We start from the raw sequence: 26,134 nt of genomic DNA on the forward strand, positions 1-26,134 counted from the left end.
GAGTTTTTCATCAGAAATCATGCAAAGTAGAGGAGTACAATAAATTCTTAACTCTATTGAAAGAACTTAAGGACAAAAATTAACCTAAAATGCTATATCTTAAAAAAATATTCTTCAAAAAGGAAAGAGAAATAATGACTTCCTCAGATAAACTAAATTTGAGAAAATTTATTCCTTGTAGACCAATGCTGTTAAAAGAAAAGCTTCACAAATAAGAAAATTATATAGGTCATAAAACTCTATCTTCATGGAAAACAATTAATTGAAGGTGAAATACATGTGACATTTTTTTTTTTACTTCTTGATTGAACTCTGGTTTGATCTAAAAAAAAAATGCTGTTTAAAGAATAATAGTAAAATATAGTCAGTGTTGAAAGCATATAGAGTTGGGCACAGTGGCACACATCTGTAATCCCAGTGCCTCTGGGAGGCTGAGGCAGGAGGATTGCAAATTCAAGGCTAGCTTCAGCAATTTAGTGGGGCCCTTAGCAACTTAAGAGACCCTGTCTTTCAAAATAAAACATAAAAAAGGACTAGGGATGTGGCTCAGTGGTTAAGCACCCCTGGGTTAAATCCCTAGTACCAAAGGAGGCAGCAGGGGGGTCGAAGTGGGGGGTAGCATATAGACATGTCAAATGGAAGGAATTAGGTAGGAATGTTCTGTGTGAAGGAAAAGGTACTATTTTAAAAGCAGCATAGCATTACTAGAAAGTGACTTTTTTGAACTCCATGTTTCTGCTCCCTCAAAACTCATCTCCCAGTGTGCTAACTTTAGGAGATGGGGCTTTTTGAAGATGATTAATTAGATTATGAGATTGAAGCTGTCTTTTCTCATAACAGGATTGGTGCCTTGATAAGAAATTACACAGAAAGGCTTATTTCTTTCTTATTTCTTTTTCTTTTTTTTCTTTCTTTTTTTTTTTTTTTTGGTACTCTCTTTCATGTGAGGATACAAAAAGAAGACAACCATTGTAAACCAGCAAGTGTTGACTTCACCAGCTTCCAGAAATGAAGAAAAAAGATTTTTTTGTTTAAGTCACTCAGTCTATGGAATTGGTTATATCAGCCTCAACTAAAAATACAGATTTAGATTCATTAAAAGAGTACACTCTAGAGAAACTATAAACAACAATAAATAAATAAAAGCTGTACAATTAACATTCTAAGAGGAGACAAAATAGAATCATATAAAGTGCTCAATAAAAACAAAGTAGGTAGAAAAAAAGAGGGATTAAAGAAACAGAAAATCTCATGAATAAGCAATGATAATATAGGATAGATATTAAGCTCATTGTACCAATATTAACTTAAGTGTCAGTAGTCTATTTATACAAGCTAAAAGAAAGAGACTGTCAGAATGGAGAGAGTAGGAACAAACCCCAAAATATTTTGTCTATAAGAAACCTAATTTGTCTATAAAGAATTAGATAAATAAAATGTAAAGGGATGGGAATGTAGTAACTATATAATCTGTAGGCAAAACAGACTTTGAAACAAAGAAAATCATCAAAGATAAAGGTTATTACATAAAAAATGGAGTGAAGTCTTCAAAAAGGCATTATGGTGGATTACTTTTTATACAACTAAAAGGTCAACATATAAAGCAAAAATTGATAGAACTTAAAGGAAAATAGACAAATTCACTCTTATAGTAAAGAAATTCAAGATACTTTTTCTGTTATTAATAAAATATGTATCCAGATAATCAATAAGGACATAGATGATCTGGACAGCATTATCAACTTGATCTAATTGACATAAAGAATATTTCATCCAACAGGACAGAACACACATTCTTCTCAAGTTTGTGGAGATCACATTTTTTACAAGATATACTTAAATTTATATATATATATATATATATATATATATAGTAGCCTTGCAAGACATAAATGCTATAGTAACGTATTGTTTCACCAGGAAATTCTACTAAACAATTAAGAAAGATATTGAGGAAAATGTCCATAATCTCAATAAAATAAAGACAGAATTGTTTCTTCCTAATTATTCATTACATTGATACAAAAGCAAGTAAGAACTACAAGGATAATTCAGAGCAATATCCCTCTGTGAATGGAAACAAAAATTATCTTGCTAAATATTAGGAAATGAAATAAAGCATTACATAAAAACAATAATGCATTCTAGGAATGCAAGACTAGTCAACAATATCAAGCAGTGTAACAATTCTAGTTACCCAGTGACTAAAGGGGGAAAAATAGCACAGGACTATATCAATAAATATATAGAAAAAGTATTTAATAAAATTAAATATCCATTTGTAATAAACACAAAAATATAAACGAGAAGGAAACCTTCTTAACTAAATAAAAAAAATGCCTAAGAAAAATCTGACATCACACAGAGACTAAGAGACTAAAAACTTCCCTACTACAATTGGTAAAGAGGCAATAATTGCTGTTTCCATTTATCATTGTAAGTGTAGCTAGTGAAAAAGGAAAAAAAAGATAGGAATGTAAGAAAGAGTAAGAAAGAAAGCCATCATATTGCAAAGTAAGAAATGTCAGAAATTAAAATGTCTTTATTTGCAGATGACATAACTGCCTAAGTAAAAAACAAATTCCAAAGAATACACAAGAATATCTCCTGGAACTAAGTAAGCATGTATATAGCAAGATAGATGGACATTTGGTTGATAAGAAAAAGCAATAGAGTTTGCTATATTCGATAGAGTAAACAACTGGATCTTTTAAAAATACCATTTATAATATCATAAAAAATCAAAATAAATTATTCCTGTAATTATAAGAAACATGAATATGCAAAACTGCAAAACACTGATGAAAGAAATCAAAGATCTAAACAAAAAGACAACATGTTCCATGTTCATGCATTATATAAATCAAAATATTTAAGATATCATTTTTTCAAAATTCACCTATAGGTTCAACCAAAATATGATCTTAATTGAGCAGGCTGCATTGTAGATTTTGAAAAATTAATTTAAAACATTCTATGAAAGTATAAAATCTAGAATAATGCACATAATACTGAAGAAATAAAATGTTGGAAAGCTCACACTAACAATTTGTAGACCCATTAATCAAGGCCTCATTGTTTGGGGTAAAAAGAACACATGCAAAAATTGATGAAATCAAACAGAGAGCACAGGAATAGACACACACAAATACAGTCAACAGATTTATGACAAAAACAATGAACATTTGATTGAGAAAATAATGAATTTCCAAAAATATTTTTGGAAAATGTAGTATTCCATGAAGAAACCATAAGCCATGCTATAAATCTTATGCTCTTCATAAGAATTAACTTAAAATGGAACACGAGCCTAAATAAGCTATAAAACAGAGTTAAATCCATATAAATGGGTTGTTAATACTATTCCAAAAGCACAATCAATGAAAAAAGCAATTAACTGGGAACTTATTATGATTGAAAAAGTCTACTGTGTGAAAGATACTGTTAAGAACAGGAAAAGACAAGATTCAAAATGAAATAAAATATTGGTAAAATGCATATTTGATAAAATGCTTATAATCAAAATACACCGGAAACCAAAATTGAACATTGAATAATAAAAAAAATCCTATGGCTGAAGGGAAGGAAGAGGCGGACGGGAATAGGAAAGACAGAAGAATGAATTGGACATGACTTTTCTAAGTTCATAAATGAATACATAACCAGTGAAACTCCACATCATGTACAACCACAGGAATAGTATCCTAATTAGGAGAAGCTATACTTCATGTATGTATAATATGTCAAAATACACTCTGTAGTTATATGTATCTAAAAATAACAAATAAAAATTTAAAAAATGAAAAGCTCCAATTTCAAAATAAGCCAAATATTTGAATAGGCACCTCACCAATGAAGAATCACAAATGTGAAATAAACCTGGAATAATATTTAAAATTTGTCATTAGGAAAAGGCAAATTAAAATTATAATGAATTATGCAACACACTTACTGTAAGGGCTAACAATTTGGTTTAAAAATCTGAAAATGCCAATTGCTAGCAAAAATGTAAAATAAGAGGTCTTCATTCATTCATTCAAATCTCACTGCTGGTGGGAATACCTACTTTTGATAATGATTTTTCTGTAAAGCTAGACATTCTTCCAAATGATCCAGAAATGTCACTCTTGGGTATTTACTAAACTGATAATGAAAATATGTTCTTCACATGAGCATGTCCAATCAAGTATTCACAGTATCTTTAGTCATTATAGAATAAATAGACAATCTTTGTTAAGTCCATTTGATGTACCAATATTCCCTGATTAAAGAAATGAGCTATCAAGGCAGTGGACTTGGATGGACCTTAAACCACATTGCTAATGGAAAAAGGATGCATACTGTATTATTCAATGTATGTGACATTCCTGAATAGGCAAAAGTACAGAGAAATATACAGATCAGTTTTACTATAATATTGTGGGAAAAAGGAATGTTGAGTAGGTGGAGCACAGGGAGCCATTAAGGGTAGTGAATGGTTGATACTATAATGGTGAATTCAGGACCTTATGTATCTTTTTAAACTCAGAACCTTCCTGAACCGAGTAACTATTAAAAAAAAAAAAACATTAGGACATTAAGGGTTAACATTATGGGATAAAGAATGTGAAGAACAATTTAAATGGATTACATGCACATGAAAAATCTGAAGTGAATGAGGGAAATGATGCTGACCTCAGTTCTTTCAGAAATGAGTGGCTTCTGTGAAACTAAAGGTAAAAGGAACTGCATAGCAGCAATGTACTCTGGTTAATAAAATTATCCTATGTGGGGCACATGTTAACAGTATGGAATTCCTACATCTAAACTGCAATTGAACAAGATGGTGGTGGAAGGTGAGAGGGTTCTTACTTTGGGAGTAAGTTTTACAAATAAGAAAGAGTAGGAGACCAGAATTAAGTAATGTCAGAATGAATTAATATAGGATGCTTGAGTATGAAGGTATGTTTAGCTTAGTGTAGACACACGGGATTGCATAATAGGGCACTTATAGATTTGTGAATGTAATTGAATGAGTATGCATTATTCATTTTCTTGTTCTATTTTTTCCATCAGAGGGTACCTCAGGAGAGATGAGCACAGATAAACCCCAGATCTTGGTTTCTAGTTCTGTTATCCAATAAAAGGAATTAGGACTCTTTGAGAATGTGGGTGACTCTAGAACTGGGACAAGGAATATGCAAAATGATTCTATGATATCTTCTTGTGCCAACAAAAGAAAGTATTCAGAAAGAATACAAACAAATAAAATGTTGGGGTATTTCAAAGGAATATAGAAGAAGTCAACTGAAAGAATTTTCAATGGGCATAAGTTTAAGTTGCTAAGCAACAACAGAAAATAGCATTGGATTATGTCCTAAAGGATGAAATAAATATTCATAAGTCCATGCTGATATAGATAAATGTTTCTAAGAATAAGTACATAAATATGAGAGAAAATGCAAATCTATTTATAAATGTAATAATAATTTAAGAAGGTGCTCTGCCATTCTAGAGTCACAGAAAACTCTTAATGAGTGTCCCGCACATAGTGATTTCCTTCCAAAGAAGATAGTATAAAGAGGAGAAAAGAGTAACTCTGCAGTGGAGAAACTTGAAATACACCACCTGAGGCAAGCAATCCATATTTACGTCAGTAATCATAAGTCACATCAGTAGTGTATATTCTTGATGTAACACAATGAAAATGGTAGTTTACCTTCATGATAATCTTCTAACAACTCAAAACCCCACTTTCAGTCATGAGACACATACCAGAAATCTCTTTAAGGACATTTTGCAAAATTGCCTGATGGATACCCTCAAAACATTCAAGGTCATGTAAAACAATGAAAGTCTGAAATTTTCACAGCCAAGAGCAGCTTAAGGGAAACATGCTAGCTAGGTATAATGTGGCATCCTGGATGAAATCCTGAAACAGGAAAGACATCGGTTTAAATTGGAGGAAATTTTAGCTAAGTATGGACTTCACTTCAGGATATTGTATAGATGTTGGCTCATTAATTATGAAAGTATATCACACTAACGTAAAATATAAATGAAGTGGGCTGGCTGTGTTGGAAAAAAAGGTTTTTTGGGGGGCGGGGGGAGTTGACTGGGGATTGAACCCAGAGGAACTTAACCACTGAACAATACCCCCAACCACCTTTTTATATTTTATTCAGAGACAGGGTCTCACTAGGTTGCTGAAGCTGGCTTTGAACTCAAAATCTTCCTGCTTCAGCCTCTTGAGCTGTTGGAATTACATTCATGAGACACCACACCCTCCTGGCTACAATAAGTCAAGAAGTGGACACACCTGTAAGTACTTCAATATCTCCACAGAGCCATGGTGAAATTTGCTTCACTGCTAGCAAAGTGTAAGAGTACCTGGTCCATCACAGCCTCATCAAGAGAGGTTAGCATTTTACTTTTTAAGTTGTGCCAGTCTGGAAAGTCAGAAATGCTTAGCATAGTATTATTTACATTTGATTGATTATCAGGGAAATTAAACTGTAAAATATTAAGACTCACTTTTATACCTCTTTTGTGGGGAGTTGTCTGATTATGTCATTGCCCATCATTTTACCAATTTTCCTTAGTTTATGCTTTAGTAATGCTTTAAAATATGATTTATGATAGAAATATTTCTCGTGGTCTGTCAATTTTCTTAGGTTTTTTAATCTAACATTCAACCACAAAATGTTTCATTGGTTTTGTTATTGTTATAGTTTTTGTTGTTGTTGTTGTTGTTGTTGTTGTTACTGGGGATTGAAGTCTGGGGCACTTAACCACTGAGCCACATCCCCAGCCCTTTTCATATTTTGTTTAGAGACAAGGTCTCACTGAGTTGCTTAGCACCTTGCTATTGCTAAACTGGCTTTGAATTTATGATCCTACTGCCTCAACCTCCCAGGGGATTATCTGGATGTACCATCATGCCCAGTAGATATGTTTTACTTGAAAACTTTTTATTACTCTAAATGTGTTCAATATCTTATTTTAGTACGTCTACATTTTGAATCTTAGAAAATTTTACCTATAACTAGGCAAATGATATTTTAACATATCCATTTGCAATTACTGATCATTAGTTCACAAAAAAATTGTTCTCTGAAATGTCTAAAAAATTGCCTTTTGTTCCAGTAGACCTTTGAAATGTTGTTTTCTATGAAAATGATCATGTCATCTGAAAATAAAGACAGTTTTATTAATTTTTTTTCTAGTCTACATGTGATGTATTCCTTTTTTTCCCACTAGTAGCTCCAGTGAAATGTGGAGCCAAAAGTTTGTGAGTAGATATTTTTGTCTTCTCCCCAATCTTAAGAGGATGCATTCATTCATTAAAGTGTATGATTTTTTGCACTATTCTTTGTCATGTTAAGAAGGCTTGTGCATCACATAACACAAGAAGCACAGAAATCAGCAGTGTTTTATGCATGTGCACCCTGAGGGAGGCTTTTCAGGTCTCTGTTTTCACCACAATCTTTCCAGTAAGCACTTTGTGGAGACCTATGAAAAGGAAATGTACTTGGGGCTGGAGGGATTCTAGAAATTACATTAGCTCCTAATTGTCTTAGAAGAATATGTTAAGATTTCTGTTTCTTTCTTAATCCTTTTATGACCACCACATTTTCCCTTCCTGTTCTACCAAAGATGAAATCAGTTTGTGTGTCTGATTTCTCTTACAAAGGCTTGTCACATTTTAGAAATCAGTTCTGGGTTGTTTGGAAACTTTGGATCTCCAAAGGCCTAAAGAAAAGGCAATGGTTTTGTAGGTTATCTTGTGTTTTTTCTCATGGTTAGTTTGGGACTGAAAGAAGAACTGGCATTAATGGTTTATGCCACAAATATTTTTGATCCGCAACCACTGATTAGAACAGTGCTAAGTGCTGTTCTAAGCAGGTTTTTGAAGTCAAAATAGAATTAATGCTCCATTTGGAGTACAAGCATGATGCCCTATTTTAAATACATCATATCTGCAGTCTACTAAATTTTACAAAGTTACAGAGCCATTCTGTGTTTTTCTTTTTTCTCTGTAAAACCAAGCTCACTTTGTTGTGAACATCAATGAAACATGCATATATATAGTTTATCATTTCTTAATTTGGAGCTATAATAAAAGTGTATCTATAATATTGCCTTTTATGTTGGGGTGTACCAGGGATTTAACTCAGGGGGACTTGACCACTGGGCCACATCCCCAGCCCTATTTTGTATTTTATTTAAAGACAGGGTTTCGCTGAGTTGCTCAGCACTTGGCTTTTGCTCCGAACTTGGGATCCTTCTGCCTCAGCCTTCTGAGCCACTGGGATTATAGGCATGTGCCATCATGCCCGGCTGTAATGCTGCATTTTGATCTAATTAAAGCTCCATGATTAGGGAAAAAAAAGTCTCATCACAGTCTTCCCAACAATAACAGGAAAGAAGGCATTCAAAGTTGTAAAGAATTATAGATTATTTTGAAATATATCTAGTTGGTAACAATCCTCACATTGTGGATTCCAATGACTACTTTGAGAAACAATGAAGTTGGGATAAAATTGCCCTGTCATTGTGTATTATTATACATTGGGTACAAATGGAAAAAGGAGTCCACGTATGAAACAGAGCTAATGGAATTTTCCTCCCAACACAAATCCTCTTGAAAGTATCAAAACAAGTAGAATAAAGATTTATTGAACTTAGTTGTTAGATTAGAAGCATTATTTTAAAACAAGGGAGAGAGCTTTTACTACAAAATATATTTTCACAGGTGGAATATTCAAAAGCCCCAAGATTTTATGTGATAAGTTCTAGGTTTAATAGATAAATTGATACATGATAATGGTCACACCACAATTCTCCTAACTCAATCCAGTGCTCTTGTCATTGTGTTACATTGCAATTCTGTAATAATAATTATATATTTCTGCTTCATTGCCTTATCATTTTGAATACATTTTTATTGTTGTGCTGTTTTAAATTTACAGAAACATTTCAAAGAGAATAAATGGCATGCCTAGTTTTTGCTTAACATCTTATGTTAGTCTGACATATTTATTGAAATTTCAGAAGCAGTAGCTTATTAAGTTTTCTTAGATTTTCCTCATCTGTTTGCTGTTCTGCCTCCCACCCTGGGTACCATATTATATTCACTTGTTATATCTTGTTAATATCATGAACTCTATGAAAATTTCATAGATTTTCTTGCTTTCGATGACCTTTACACTTTGAAGGACACTGTAGAGTTTAACTTGTAGAGTGTCTTCAATTGAATTGATGTGCTATGAGTAGAATGGTTATGGATTTGGAGAAGACCACAGAAGTGTAGTGATGTTTTCATCACATCATATCAAAAGTGTATACTACCAATTTAACTTTTTGCTATTGGTGTTTACCAAAGTAAACAAATAAATAAATAAGAGAGACAATATTTGCCAAAGTTTTTACTGTAAATTAATTTGTTCCTGGTTTTACTTTGAAAAGAGGTCACTTATTTGCAGCACAAACTTAAGAGGGGTATGATGCTAAGCTACTTGAGGATAGAGTATCTTCTTAAATTGTTTGGAATTCTTGGGAGAGTTATCTCTTCTCAACCATTTAATTACTTAATCTTTCATCTCTAGCAATACTGATACTTATTATACATTTTGACTTATAGTCCAATATTTCTTCTAGCTGGTTTGTTGCCAGAATTATTCCAACTTAGCTTCTAGGAATTCTTCAGTTCATGTGTGCTGGCATTTGTTTCTTCAATTAATTTAAGTAAACAAAAAGGAGCAAGATTACTGAATCCACAGGCAAGATTATAAGATTTTGTTTGGCTTTGCAAGAAGCAGCCAAATTGGTTTTCAGAATGGCTGTAGCATTTTGCATTCCAACCCATTCTTTTTTTTTTTTTTTTTTTTTTTTTTTTTTTTAAAGAGAGAGTGAGAGAGGAGAGTGAGAGAGAATTTTTAATATTTATTTTTTTAGTTTTCGGCGGACACAACATCTTTGTTGGTATGTGGTGCTGAGGATCGAACCCGGGCCGCACGCATGCCAGGTGAGCACGCTACCGCTTGAGCCACATCCCCAGCCCCCCAACCCATTCTTAATAAGAGTTTCTGTTGCTTTGAATCTTCACTAGTACTTGCAATTGTCATTCTATTAGATATATAGTGGTATCTCAATATTATTTTAATTTTCAACTTCTAGTGATGTTTCATATGCTTACTTGCCATTTCATTAGCTGTTTGATGAAATATCCTATCTCATATTTTACCCCTAAATTGAGTTGTATGTTGTTTTCTGCATATAACATTCATATTTATTTTCTTAAATTTATACCTAGGCATTATATTTTGGGAGCCATTTAAATAGTATACCTTTTATTTTAATTTGTTTCCAAAAGTTTATTCCTAGTATATATGGAAGAAACTCATCCTGCTCCCTTTAGACTTGCTACACATGCTTATTAGTTCCAGAAATTTTATGTCCAGGTTTGTTGAGATATTCTTAGGCAATCATGGCATCTATGAATGAAACAAACAATTCTTCTTCCCAATTGATATATCTTTTTAAAATTTTTTTTTAAAAAAAATGGTTCTAACTAGTTATACATGATGGTAGAATGCATTTGACTCATCATACATAAATGGAATATAAATTCTCATTCTTCTGGTTGTACATGATGTAGAGTTATACAGGTCATGTGGTTGTATACACATATAGGGCAATAATGTCTGATTTATTCTACTGTCATTCCTATCCCTATACCCTCTCCCCACCCCTCAATTCCCTCTGTCTAATCCAAAATACCTCTATTCTTCCTTAGTTCCCCGCACCTGGGCCTTGTTGTATATTAGAATCTGTGTATCAGAGAAAACATTTGGTCTTTACCAAACTGTATACCTTTTATTTCCTTTTATTATCTTATTGTACTGACTAGAATTTTCAATGATGATGAATAGGAGTGATGAAAAAGCACAACTTTTAAAAAGTTCTAAAAAAGGAAAGAAAAGAATAAATGAGAAAGGACAACTTTGTTTTTCTCTCGGTTTTAGTGGGGAAACATTTACTTTTGCCCGGTTAAGTATGATATCAGCTGTAGGTTTTTACAAATGTTCTTAATAAATTAAGTGTACCTCTCAGTTTAAAAGAATTTTTTGAAATTACATTGCTATTGATTTTGGGGTGGTTTCCCCTGATAACTTTTTTTTTTTTTTTAAAGAGAGAGTGAGAGAGGGGAGAGAGAGAGAGAGAGAGAGAGAGAGAGAGAGAGAGAGAGAGAGAGAGAGAGAATTTTTAATATTTATTTTTTAGTTCTCGGCGGACACAACATCTTTGTTGGTATGTGGTGCTGAGGATCGAACCCGGGCCACACGCATGCCAGGTGAGCGCGCTACCGCTTGAGCCACATCCCCAGCCCATCCCCTGATAACTTTTGACTATTGAATCAGATTTGTTTGCATGTAATAATTCTCACTTAATGCTGGCAAACAAGTATTTTTATAGCTACTTGGACATGATTTGTTATTATGTTTTTGAGTAATTTTTCTTCTTTGCTCATGAGTAATATTTGATCTTTTTTCCTATCTTGTAATGCCATTATCTGTTGTTGATTTTAGGCTTCTACTTTGGGGAAGAATTATGTAGAATTGGTGTTATTTCTTCCTAAATATTTGGTAGAATTCACCAGTGAATTTTATCTGATTCTGGTACTTTCTATAATATTATTAAGTATTTGATTAAATTTATCTAAGAAATGTAGACCAATTTTTATATTATATATTTCTCCATGTGTGAATTTTGGTGATTTGTGGCTTACAATGGCTTGATTTAAGTTATCCATTTGTGTGCTACTTAGAGTATTCTTTTATTTTATGTCTTCTTAACATCCACACGATGACTAATGATGGTCCCATTTCATTTCTGACACTGGCAATATTTCTCATTTCTCTTTTATTCTTGGCTAGCCTGGCTCATTATTGATAACATTTTAAAATTTTTTTCAAAGATGCAAATTTTGTTTTGTTAATTTTCTCTATTGTTATTTTGATTATCAAATTTATTGGTGCCTACTTTAATGTTTACTTTTTCTTTACTTCTTGTTTTAAGCTCAGTTGTTTCCTCATGCTGTAGTTTATATGATAGAATCTTAAATTATTGATTGTAGGACTTCCTTTTTCTCTGAAATATATACTCAGAGCTGTAGATTTGCCTTCAAGCACTGTTAAGCTTGAAGACCTCACATTTTGATGCTGTATTTTACTTTCATATATTTAACAGTATTTTAAATTTTTCTTGACATTTATTTTATGTTTCTGTTACTTAGGGGTGAGCAGTTTTAATCTTCAAATACATGGAGGTTTCCAGATCTCTTTCTCTATTGATTTCTACTTTAATTCTACTGTGATATGAGAAAATTTGTATAATTTCTATTTTTATAAATTTGTTACCAGTTTTTTGAGGCCTAGAATGTGATGTATCTTGGTAAATGTTTCATTGGAGGTTAATAAAAATATATGTTCTGCTCTTTTTGGATAGATTATTCTATAGCTGTCAATTAGTAAAGATGATTGATGAGGCTGTTCAAGTCAACTGTTCTTGTGTAATCTACCAGTAAGGAAAAAAGCATGTTGACAAGGTTTCAGACTATGCTAGTGGCTTATCTATTTCTTTTCTCACCTTACCAGTTATTGACTCACATGTTTTGATGCTCTATTCTTAATTGCACAGATATTTAGGGTCATGTCTTCTTGGAAAATTGACCCCTCTATTTTTCATTATGTAATACACCAGTTTGTCTCAGATAATTTCCCTTGTCTTGAAGTCCGACTTGTATGAGTTTAATTTAGCCACTGAAGCTTTGTTTGTATTAGTAGCATGATGACTCTTACTGGACAATATAACATTATGCTGAGTCTTTATAGTGATATTGGGTTTCTTTCTTGTTCTTGCAGTGAAAATACACTTGTTCTTTCTTATCTATTTTGACAACATCTGTCTTTTGTTATTTGTAGATTAGTCACTTTTAAAGTAGTTATTGCTATGTGTGTGTACCTTTTTAAAAATATCTTTTATGGTTTTACTTGAGTGCTTTATTTATTTTTTATTTTTATTTTTTTGAGATGAAGTCTCACTGTGTTGCCCAGCCTATCCTTAAAATCCCAGGCTCAGGTGAGCCTTCTACATTGGAGATATCTTAGAATAGAATGTGAGTTCTTCCATCCTTTTTTTATGAAATTGGTACTAATTTAACTTGTCTATATGCCATAGCCATTCAGTACAATATTGCCATTATTCCTATTAATATAGATTAAATATCAACTAAGAATAAGGTAAAAAACATTTTTTTGCCTTAATTTATTTTTTATCCAGTGTTCCTACTTTCTATATGTAGATTTCAATTTCTTATGTATACCATTAACTTCTTGTAGGACAGGTCTCCTGATGATGAATTCTCCATTTTTGTTCAAGAAAGTCTCTATTATTACTTCACTTTGAAAAAAAATGGGTGTATAATTCTAAGATGATTGACTTCTTTTAATTTAGACAATTCTAATATTTCCCTCAGCTCCCATAATGGTTGCATGGTTTCTGATAAAGGATCAATTGTAATTCTTATCCTTCTTTCTGCAGAGTTTAGGTGACTCTCCACATTTCCCCCCATCCTCTTCTCTCAAGATGTCCTTTATACCTTTTTTATTTTCCAGTTTGAATATAATACATCTAGATTTAGATGCTTTGTTGTTGTCTTTTATCATACTTGGTGTTCCCTAAAATACTTAAATCTATGATTTGGAATGTGTCATTAATTTGGAGAAATTTTCGAATATGTCTTCTTTCTCCTCTTTCTCCTTCTTCTCCTTTTGATATTAAAGTAATACATGTTTATATCTTTTAAAATGATAGTCTTAAATATTTCTTCTCCATTAAAAAAACTCATTTCAGTCAGTAAGTTTAACATAGCTTCAAGCTCACAATTGTTCATTGACTCTGTCAAGTCTACACTTGATTTCATAGAAGAACAATCTTCATTCAGGTTAATGCTTTTTAATTTCTATTACTTTTGATTCTTACAGTTTCCATCTCTCTGATTGCCTGATTCATTTGTCTGTTATTTTTCCATTAGAGTCCTTAAAATATATATCATAGTTGTCTTAAATGCTCAAACATTTCAAAGTTTGTGTCATATCTAAGTTTGTTTCTGACACTTGATATACTTCTTCATGTGTTCTTTTTCTTGTCTCCTAATGTTTTGAAAGCCAGCAAAAATTGAGATAAATAGATATCTAATGTGTATTTATTTTGGCTAAGTGTTGGCATTTACATAGTATATTCTTCATTTCTAGGTAGGTATAGGAGGCTCAAATTGCTCTAGGATCATCGTCTTGTTTTTGCTGTTAACTTGGGTTTTCTTGAGAACTCATTCTTAAATTGGTTCTTCAGAATCTACTCTGTTACATTAGGTTTCTTTGTGGTGATAAAATATGGGGGAATGGGAACCATTCTACAATCTTATGATTTAACCTCAGTCTTTTGGTTGTCTTGATTCCTAGGTCTATGACCTTCACAGGTGATTCTCAATTTCTGTCCTCTCTTTTAGGTTAAACCAACTCTCTGGAAGTGACTGGAAAGAAAGAAATGCCTTTCCCCATGATTTTGGGAAAAATCTTTGGTGGCATATTTTCTCTTGAAAAATAGACTTTCTTAATGGAGAAAATTCGGGAGGTAATTCACATGGGTTGCTCTTCCCTTTTAGATGTATGAGGATTCACTGCCAAATCCATGAGGTTATCTTCACCGAGTATCTGGTGGGAATTCTGGAAAAAAAAGTGCTTGAAATTATAGGCTCTTCTAAGACTGAAGCCCACATGGGCTTCTTACTCTGAGGTTGGTCCACGTTTGGATTTTGTCAATGTGTTACAATTTCTATATAAGAGTTTCTACCAAATATTGAAAGTTCAAAGTCAGTCTCAGCAACTTAGAGAAGTGTTGAGCAACTTAAAAATAAAGTGACAGACAAACCACCCAGGCAATCAGTGAGATGGAAACTATAAGAATCAAAAGTAATAGAAATTAAAAAGCATTAACCCGAATGAGGTTTGTTATTCTATGAAATCAAGAGTAGACTTGACAGAGTTACTGAACAATTGTGAGCTTGAAGCTATGTTAATATTCCTGACTGAAATGAAAGAGTTTTTTTTTTTTTAATGGAGAAGAAATATCTAAGACTTTCATTTTTAAAAGAAACTAAAGCCCTCTTTCAAAATAAAATATAAACTGGACTGGGAATGTGACTCAGTGGTTATGTGTCCCTGTGTTCAATGACTTGAAACAACACAACAAAAAGAGGAGTTTCTACTAGTTTTACAAATCTGGTAGCTTCTGTGTCACATGAACAGATTCCAGCGGTATCTCTCTGAATACTTTTGTCTCTCCATATTTTAATGTGACAGTTTTCCCTGCAAGCTCATTTTCTGATGAATCTATAAAAAGAAATTGATTTTCACCTTTCCTTCTTTGACAGTTATAAGGACAAGTGGGCTTCTAAGCACTTTATGTGGATAAGATAAAACTAGACATCTGATTTCCTTTTTACATTAAAGAAGGCATTTTGTAAACATTTTCCATTAATAATGCCGTTGTTCAAAAAAAACCAAACAAACATTTGTTTCTTCCAACAGCATCAGTTTTAAATTTGTACTTGGCAAGTTCCAGCATTGTTATTGAAAGGAAAGGATAAGGTGTCAATGATCTTTTGCCTGATTCTCAGTTAAATAGGGCCATCTCATTATTTTATGTAGTTCAATCAATATTTTCTTTTCATCTTATGCATTTCTTCTTTCTATACTTTCTCTCTTTCAGGCAGATCCTTTTTTTCTGCACCAGTTAGATCAAAAGACTTCAGCAATTCCCCTTCTTACATGTTGAATCAGTCTTGAGGAAGAATAAGTAAGACAAGGACAGTCTGAGAGATGTATAATTTAATTAAGAGACCAAATCATATAAACACTTTAAGATTAAGACGTACATGAAATTCAAAGTAACAAGATATTAAACCAAAAGGGAAAGTGATGACATTGGAACTAAATGCTTTAATTTGGCAAGTCTAAGTTCTTTCTGTTACCCATTGGGAAGCTAGCCCATGAGGAAAAATTTAAATTTATAGGATTTCTTAAAAATTAGATCAAATATAGAGTAGGTAAATATCTTGTTTCATTTTACACTTTCAATGTTATCTATGCTATGTATATTCAATGCAAAATTAAATTATGCAATGCAAAGTTATGTTTTTAGATTATTAGTCCTTTTATGTATTATATTTTATAATTTCTAATTTGAAAAAGATATTGATTAAAAGGCAAACTAAAATAGCATTCTTGGGAAGTAAGTACCCTTAGCAGCTTTTAAACTAGTTTACTATATTTAGCACATACACACACAAAAAGATTCACAATAGCTTTGAAAGAACATGACCATATAAGCAATGAACGCCAGATGTCTTAAATCTAAACAACATACTTTGAAGAATGCAATTGCTTCTGCTATTTATAGAAGAAGCATAATTTTTAAAAAAACATCCCCTTCCTGATTACTTTTTTTTTAGATAGATAGAGAGAGAGAGAGAGAGAGAGAGAGAGAGAATATTTTTAATATTTATTTTTAGTTTTCGGCGGACACAACATCTTTGTTGGTATGTGGTGCTGAGGATCGAACCCGGGCCGCACGCATGCCAGGCAAGCGCGCTACCGCTTGAGCCACATCTCCAGCCCTTCCTGATTACTTATTAGTTGAACATCCTTCCTATATGTGTACAAGGTGGCTTGTTGGGAATCAGAAGTTAAAGTCTAGGTATCTATATTATTATTTCTCTGCATCTTTGATGCTCAGATAGTAGAAAGGATTATGCACAAAAGCAAACAGGTTGGGGGAAAGAACAGAAAAAAATCCATCAGACAAGGTTTATTTAGGATCAAGAAAATTGAGTTGGAACTTGGAATCTTGAGTTTTGAAACAAACTGACATATCTGGTATGTGACCAGGAATAGGTCATGTATTCTCTTGCTTTCATGTCCTTTGCTGTAAAATAGATTCAAACTATATAAAATTTTATGATCATCAAGAGGTTTCAGCTTAGAATATTGAGTGTCTCTAGAAAACATTGCTCCCATTCTCATAAGAAGAAGAAGCCAAATAGTATAAAAAATCATATTTTTAAGAGTTCACCAGAGACCTAAGATAGCAGGTAATCTAATTCTATTCTTCTAAAAGGTTTCAAACTCCTTTCTAAAAGAATAATATAAATGAACTATTTCCTCTTTGAAACAACAGTGGGAAAATGTGGTACACATCATAGAAATACACAAGAAAGAATGGATAAAACTTTAACAGATTCTTAAAGGCCAAGTGTGGCTGGTATGGCAATTTAAAAGCCCCGAGAATCCCAGCCAGTACAGAAATCTGTACCAACTGACCATGAGGAAAATTGGTGCTACTTATTAGACATGTGAAACCCCTTCTTTGTTGTGAGTATTCTGGTCCTTCCACGTTTGAGGATAAGCAGGAAAGTCAATAGAACTTGCAATATATACAACATATTGACCATCTACACTCTCTGAATCAGTAGAAACTTTCTGCGCTCTAGACAGTGCACCCAGTAGAAGACAGACAGCATCTACTCATGGAAGAGGGGCAGAAGAGCTGCTTGCTCCCTGGGCCTTCCCCTTAGTATGAGTTGGGGATTGTCTTCTATGGTGAATGGGCAAGAAAATTGAGCTGTACTCTTGAGGGAAGAATCTTCCAAAAAACGAGACCAGGGTAGGAGATGGAGAGTGAAATGCCCTTGACTTAGCACTTCACATCCCTGTATCAAGGGAAGTCTCCCAATGGAGAAGATGAATGAACACCAGAAGCCTCTGTAGCACAGACAGGCAGGGTCTGGTGAAATCTAAAGATAAAGAACTGTGAGAAAAATGTTTAGCCCTGTGGTCCTTACACTCAGTAGTCCATCACCAGAGCAATTTGAAGCCCAAATGTTACTAAAAGAATAAAAAAGATCAAACACTACTTAACAACAAAGTAAATGAGCTCCATGCCTATTCCTTTTGGTCTGACCAAGCAGATCATGCAATATGTCCATTTTAATGATTCAAAACGTAATTGCCACAGTCTCCTATTTATGGTGTCTGGCTTTTATTTATCAAAGAAAAACAATCTAGATGCAAAAAGCAGCTAGAAGTTCCACCATAAAGAGATAAAATCATAGAAAGAATGTGATTTAATAAATTCCCTTCAAGATAATTTCAGTTCCATGTATATCACTGTTAATTTCATCAAGCATATAAGAACATAATGTTGACTAAGGAGGATAATGAAGGAGTATTCCCTGACTCATTTAACTGGATCACTGATCCACCTGACTGAAAGCACATGGTGCACAAATGATGAGGTGGAAAGCAGAAAGTAGACCTAGGATGAACAACAGAGTCAGTTGGTCAAACCAGGGTCACCTCGAGGTGACCACCCTAGCCGCTGCAAGAGTCTGTTTTTTTTTTTTTTTTTTCCATACACAGCCTTAGTAGAGCCAGGTCATGGGCGGAGATAGGTACTTTTGTTGGGCCCTTTTAGTGGGCAAGGGGCAGGGCCAGGTCATGGATGGAGTTTTGGTGGCAGGATCATTTAGAGAACAGGTAGATAACCAGATCCTTCACTGACAAAGCAATAAAGGACATTGTAATAAGAGAATATTCCAAACTGTATTTCTCATGGACATGGAATATCAGTAATTGAAATTCAACAATATGTAAAAAGGATGATAACACTGATCAAGTGGGGTTTACCCCAGAAATTCAAGATTGGTTTATATGTGAAAGAAAATCCATGTTATTAACCACATTAAGAAATAAAGGAATGGCTGTATCCCTATAGTATGCTGTTTATAAGTCCTTTTGGTATAAACTGAGGAGTAGAATAGCTGGGTCAAATAATAATTCCATTCCAAGGTTTTCAAGAATCTCCATACTGCTTTCCAGATTGGCTGAATCAATTTGCGATCCCACTAGCAGTGTATGAGTGTGAGTTTTTTTTCCCACATCCTCGCCAACACTTATTGTTGTTTGTATTCTTGATACCTGCCATTTTGACTGGAGTGAGATGAAATCCTAGAGTAGTTTTGATTGCATTTCTCTAATTGCTAGAGATGTTGAACATTTTTTCATATGTTTCTTGATTGACTGTGTATCCTCTTCTGAGAAGTGTCTGTTCAGTTCCTTTAGTGATTAGGTTATTTATTTTATTTATTTATTTTTGGTGTTAAAGTTTTTGAGTTCTTTATATATCCTAGAGCTTAGTGCTCTATCTGATGTGCTTGTTGTTAAGGTTTGTTCCCAAGGTGTAGACTTTATTCACCTCACTGATGTTGTTTTTGCTGAAAAGAAGCTTTTTAGTCTGAGTTCATCCTATTTATTAATTCTTGGTTTTAATTCTTGTGCTATAGGAGTCTTATTAAAAAAGTTGGGGCCTAACCTGAAATGATAGAGATTTGGGCCTACTTTTTCCTCCATTAGGCACAAGGTCTCTTGTTTAATTCTTAGGTCCTTGAACCACTTTGAGTTGAGTTTTGTGCATGGTGAGAGATAGAAGTTTACAGGGACGCAGCCATATCAATGTTAATAGCAGCACAATTCACAATACTTAAATTATGGAACCAACCTAGATGCTCTTCAGTAGATGAATGGATAGGGAAATTTTGGTATATATATAATGGAATATTACTCAGCATTAAAAGTGAATAAAATCATGGCATTTGCAGGTAAATAGATGAAGTTGGAGAATATAATGCTAAGTGAATCAAGCCAATCCCCCCAAACCAAAGGCCTAATGTTTTCTTTGATATAACGAGGCTGATTCATAATGGTGATGGTGGGGGAGCATGGGAGGAATAGAGGAACTTTAGATAGCATACTATAGGGCAAAGGGGAGGGAAGGGAAAGGAAGGGGCAAAGGGTTTGAATGATTGTGGAATGAGTTAGACATCATTACCCTAAGTACATGTATGAAGACACGAATAATGTGAAAATACTTTGTATACAATCAGGGAGTTGAAAAATTGAGCTTTATATGTGTAACATGAAATGAACTGCATTCTGCCATCATGTATAATAAATTAGAATAAATAAATAATTTAATTTAAAAAAAAGAAAGGAAGAGCCGGGAGTGGTGGTAAATGCCTATAATCCTAGCAGCTTGGGAGGCTGAGGCAGGAGGATCTCAAGTTCAAAGCCAGCCTCAGCAACTTAACAGCCTTAAGCAATTCAGTGAGACCCTGTCTCTAAATAAAACATTAAAAGGGCTAGGGATGTGACCTAGTGGTTAAGCACCCCTGGGTACAGTCCCTAGTAATAAGAAGAATAAAAAAAGTAAAGAATTAAACAAATGTAATTTAAGGAATTTCAGAGAAGACATTTGGCAAAATGCAACACACATTCGTAATATAAATCTTGAAAAAACCTAAATAGAAAAAAAGAAGACTTTCTTTAGCTAATAAATGGTGTCTATGAGAAGCCTAAAGCTAATTTAGACCTTAATGAAATAGTAAATATTTATCCTAAAAATTTTGGAAAAGATCAAAATAAGTAATAAATTTTGAGATATGTAATAGAGAATTGGTCATAATGTTTAGTATGATAAAATGTTATTTTTTCTTAAATTCATCTATAGATTCAGTGTAATCTCAATCAAAATATCACCACATATTTATAGAAATCTGATACATTTTACTTGAAAATGTATCCAGAGAGGCAAGAACCTAAATTAGTCAGAATAACATATATAAAAAAGAAATGTTTGCAGGAGTTAAGTTCACTGACTTCATGAACTATTTTAATACTACAATGATCAGGACTTTAGGATTTAGGTAAAAACTTAGAAAAAAAATCAGCAGGATTTTAAGGAGTCCAGAATTACTTCATACAAATATAGCCCGGTCTTAATTTTTAACAAGTTTTACAAACAAATTCAAAGAAAGAAATCTTTTTAATAACCAATGGTAGAAAAACTGGATATCCATCTGGTTAAAAATAATCTTGACCTTTCATTAACCATTCATGTCATCAATATGAGATGAATCATAGAACTAAATGTAAAAATAAATAGTTAAGACAATAAAGTTAATTTAGGAGTCTATTGCATTCATTAAATTATGGTAGGCAGAGATTATTTTTTGAAAGAGAACAAAGGACATACCAGAGGAAAAAATAATATATTGATATTTAAATGTGTACAAATATCCTACTGACCAAATATTCACTATTGTCTATGCCTTATATACTGTCCTGTCTTGACCTACTTGGCCATACTGACTCCTCTCCATAGGCCTCAGAACTCTACTTCCTTCTAGTTTGAGAATATCCTAAAAGAAGAATATGACCCATTATCAGGTTATCACAGAATTGAGTGAACCCACAGGGCCTCATGTTCTCTCATTTACTGCAGGTCATTTTCCTAACTTCCCATTAGTTACCCCACCATACACAAGAAAAACCCTTTGCTGTTACACTTTGAAATCCCTGTAGATATCTGAGATCAGAGTGTTTCTCTATTACAAGTTTTTCCTTTGAAAGCTTTTCCTCCTCTAAATCAAGATCTGTTTTTATTGATATTCTTCTGCTAAAAAATTATCTTGAGAAGATGAAAAGTAACCCAATATTTTTGGAAAAAAATATTTACAAAACACACATCTGATAGAGAACCTAAATCCACAGAATTAATAGACTTCCTAAAATACTAAAAATATGAGCATTTCCATAGAAATGAGCAAAAATTTCCAACTGACATACATAAAATAGGCCAAAGGCAAAAAAGCACATAAACATATGACTGACATTATTAGACACAGGAAAATACAAATTGAAATAAAAATACACCTAGAATAGCTGAAATGGAAAAGAAGGACATCAAAATTGGAAGAGAATCTATAACAACTAGATCCCTTCTACCTCACTGGTGGACTTATAAAATGGGACCTTATTCTTTTATTGCTCTTATATCTAATTACCACATACTTAGTACCTAAGTCAACTTTTTGTCAACATATTGAAATACCCGAGGCCAGCTAACTTTATAAAGGAAAGAGGCTCATTTTGGCTCACAGTTCTGAAGAGGTAAGGCCTAAGAGCCTGTTATGCTTTGGATCTGAAATGTCCCGCAAAGGCCTATGGGATAAAGGCTTGATTCTCAGCTTTGGTGCTGAAACCAGTCTTGAAAATTAGGCTGAGGTCCCAGTTCCTCCGGTATTGAAGATTAAACGCTCAAGAAACACTGAGGCAAAGCAAAACATTTTATTTAAAGGATAGAACTGAGAGAGTGACTCCTCCAGAGAGGAGGGGGTCCAGAGCTGGTGCCCCAAGGGAGTGGTTTGCCCCTTTTATAGATTTCAGGTTTCCTCTTATCTCATGTCCCCTCCCCCTCATCCTGCCAAAAGGTGACCAAAAGGTGAGAAAAGGAGCTGTCCAGGGGGTATCCCTCCCTATTTTCCATATCTGCCTAAAAAGCCTGGAAAGGAGCCACCCGGGACCTACTGTGTTACTTTTTGGAGAACTTCAAGAGAATCCATTTTATGTCTTTTTCAAGCTTTTGACAGAATGTAGTTCCTCTTGGTTTAGGATGGAGATCACTGGCTGGGCATAAGCTGGGAGCTATTCTGAGCTTGTGAAGCCACTCACATTCCTTACAGGCAAAATTAGACAGGCAGTGGGTATAGATAGGTAAAATGACTCAGGTCAGACCAAGGATACTAATTTGAGTGAGTCCCTGAAGTTGGAGACTGCCCACTAAGGGATTGAAAAGCCTTCAGAGCCCTTCCTCCACCCTATCAAGATAACCTGCCCCTGTTCCAACCAGTTGCTAAGGTAACCTGTCCCAGGAACTGCCCTTCCCTACATTGAGTTGTAAAAGTGGTTAATGTGTCCTGAGATGCTCCATCCTGCCCTTCCCCTTCAGCCCACCTGTTGCCTACTTTTTGGCCAACCCACGGAGCATCTCCAGGGCCTAGTCTCCTATGCAGGAAGAAGAGAGATGGGGAAAAGAGAGCAGGTGAACAAAGGAAGCCTAGGATGTATAAAAAAGGCAGAACACTCCACTTCTTGGGATATCAGGATACCAGCTATGGCCCCCTTCTCCCTCCTGGGAGAAGTCTATGTTTCCCTTTTTTAAATAAACCCTGCTTTATATGTTTGCCTCAGCATGCTTCTCTAATGTTATACTTCAACATGAGGGAGCAGAACAAGTCACAGGTAACTGGTGTTATCATCTTCCTTTCTCCATCTTCAAATCCCCCAACACTGGGTCAGCTTTCTCCCAAGATCTGCCTGACTTCACATTATTACATTTGTGAATGGATTTATCCCTTTCTCTTCTACTTTTAAGGACTCATCTGATTCTATTGGTTCCACCTGGATGATACTGAGTAATTCAATTAAAGATACTTAGCCTTAGTCACATTTGTGAGGACCCATTTGCCAGTTAAGGCATTTCTCACAAGTTCTGATGTCACAATGGGCAAAGGGGCAACTTATGCAGTTGAGGGGGATAAATAAAGAATGTCCATGCTCTGCTGCCCTTTTCAATGATTTATTTACTTAAATCATTCAATACAATTTCATTCTATAGGTTCATAATCAAGAAAATAGCAATCCTTACAGGTAGGCATTGCAATAGACATAATTAATTCACAGCAAACAATTCTAGATTAATTCTAAGCATGGTAGAGGCACTTAATTATGACAGACTCATGATAGACTTTCCCTCTGCAGGCTAAACTCAAGTGTCAGATCCAAAGTTTCAAGCCTTAGCCTTTAAGTCCAGTAGATGTACACTCACCCAGACCTTGGTGGTCAGGTCAAGAACCAAGGTAGACTTCTTCTAGGGTGGATGACAGCTGGTTGAGGAGAGAGAGGGTTGTAAGGAGATATCGTTTCTCTCATCAGGGTCACGATGTGGCTGTAGAGTTTTGAGAGCGATGATGGAGATGCGGAGGATCTGGCAAATGATGAGAAGAGTATGGATGTCACTCCAGGTCCTCATCAGGCTCTCCAGCATGAGGGCATCAATGTTGGCTGGATGAATGTTCATTTGCTCCATCATTTATATAAATTTTGGGGCTTCTGACCACCCTTTCAATCCCTATCAGCTGCCACTGGATTTCTCAGTGATGTCATTTGCCTAGGGTTAAAGCTTCTGGTCTGGTGGTCCCCACCCTGATTTTCTTGCCTCTCCCCCTTATTGGGGCAAAGACTACATGACAGAGACTTCATTCTGAGCTTTTCAGGGTGGGGAGAGTGACTTGTTTGTGCCTGAGGGCCATACTGGAGGGCTCCGCAGGTGTGCCTGATGAGATTGCAGGTTTCAAGCTGGACTTTTAAAATGGAGTTGCTTAAGCTAAGGCCTAAAGACACCCTTACATCTAGTTATAAAGCAGAAAGGAGCATGCAAGATCAGGAGCCATGGAACAAGAATGAGGCACCAGAAGAAGGTTTACTGGGGGCACTGCTGGGTGAGGTTCACCCGTTTTCGAAAGGGTGGAGAAGGGCTGGAGAAGTTGCGGGTAGGAAAGGCAAGAAGAATTCTGATAAGAGAAATTGGAGGTAGGAGGCCGAGGCCATCTAAATTGCAGCTACCTACAGCAGGTTGGCTGAATGGAGTTTAGGGGATTGTTTCTGTCGTGGGTTGGTCAGGGCTGATGTGAGTTGACAGGGCAATTGCTTCAGCTGGCGGGAACTCATGGTGACTGGGGTTCCTTGCCATGTCAGCTTCTGATTGGCCTTTTCTCCTCAGTCAGGTGGAAAGTCCCCACCCACAGCTGCCATGAAAGGGGAGATGGTAGGGAAGCCTGCCATTCTAACACTAGTGATTAGAATTTAGACATCATTTAGAATCTTTATTCTATACCACCAAATGTAAAACCACTCTGAAAAACTCATTGGCACATTTTTTGAAAGTTAAAAATTCACCTGACTCATTACCCAAAGTAGGTAACCAAAAAAAGAAAAAGACATGTCCACAAGAAACCTCATATTAAAATGTTCACAAAATATATTTAAACCTTTTAAAAACTTGAACACTCCCAAATATCCATCAGTATGAAAATGGAAGAAAAATTGTGGCAGGCATGTCAATGAAAAGGAACCAACTTCTGAAATTTGTCTTGATAAACAGGATTGGGTCCCATTCCCTGGGTGTTGAAGATTGAACACCCAAGAAATGCTGAAGCAAACATTTTATTTAAACAACAGAACACAGAGAGAGAGACACTCCTCCAGAGAGAAGAGGTCCAGAGCTGGACCAGAAGGAATAAGTGTGTCCTGCCCCTTTTATATATTCCAGGTTTCCTCTCTTCTCATGCCCCCTCCCATTCTGTCTGTGACTCAAAATGCAGAAAGAGAGCTGTTCAGCGGAAACCTTGCCCTATATAGTCCATATCTGCCCTGAAAAGCAGGAAGGGGGCCACTTTGGGGATACTCATTAACAATTCCTTGCTGAAAGGTACCACTCTCTGGAGGCAGTTGATCTTGCCAACAGGTGAGGAGGAGAGAGAAGTGCTCTGGAGGTATTAGCACTTTATTTCCTTTAGAATCACCCCCATCTTCCTTACCCAATCATCATTATCTATACTGACTATCCTTCTGCCCTGTCTCACTTCTGATAAATTAAAAAAAAAAAAACATGATCATCTTTCAAAATATAATGCTGAGTGAAATATTACACACACACACACACACACACACACACACACACACACACATACTTATACCATTAATGTAAAACTGAAAAATGGACAATGGTAGCCTATGATGCAGGAGCTCATCTTGGAGGAAGATTATTTTGGAAGAGGCATGAAAAATGTTTGTTTTCATCTTACTCATTGGAACAATGAAATGGTACACTTAAGATCTGAGCATTTCACTGAATGTAAATTATACCTTAAAAAGACCATTCAAACCCCAGGATGCTCTTATCTTAAAAAGAGATAACTTATTCTCTCTGTTGCTCTTTTGAAACTGATATCGGATTTTAAAAAATGAAATCCATCCAGTTTCCCAGTTTTCTTAGATATTTGGAAAGCATTATGTAGCAAAAGTTTAATTTCATTACTAAACACCTTAAACAATAATATCTGAGCTTTTCTTTT

The sequence above is a fragment of the Spermophilus citellus genome (assembly GCF_964194105.1).
Source record: "Spermophilus citellus genome assembly, chromosome: 2".
NCBI lineage: Eukaryota > Metazoa > Chordata > Mammalia > Rodentia > Sciuridae > Spermophilus > Spermophilus citellus.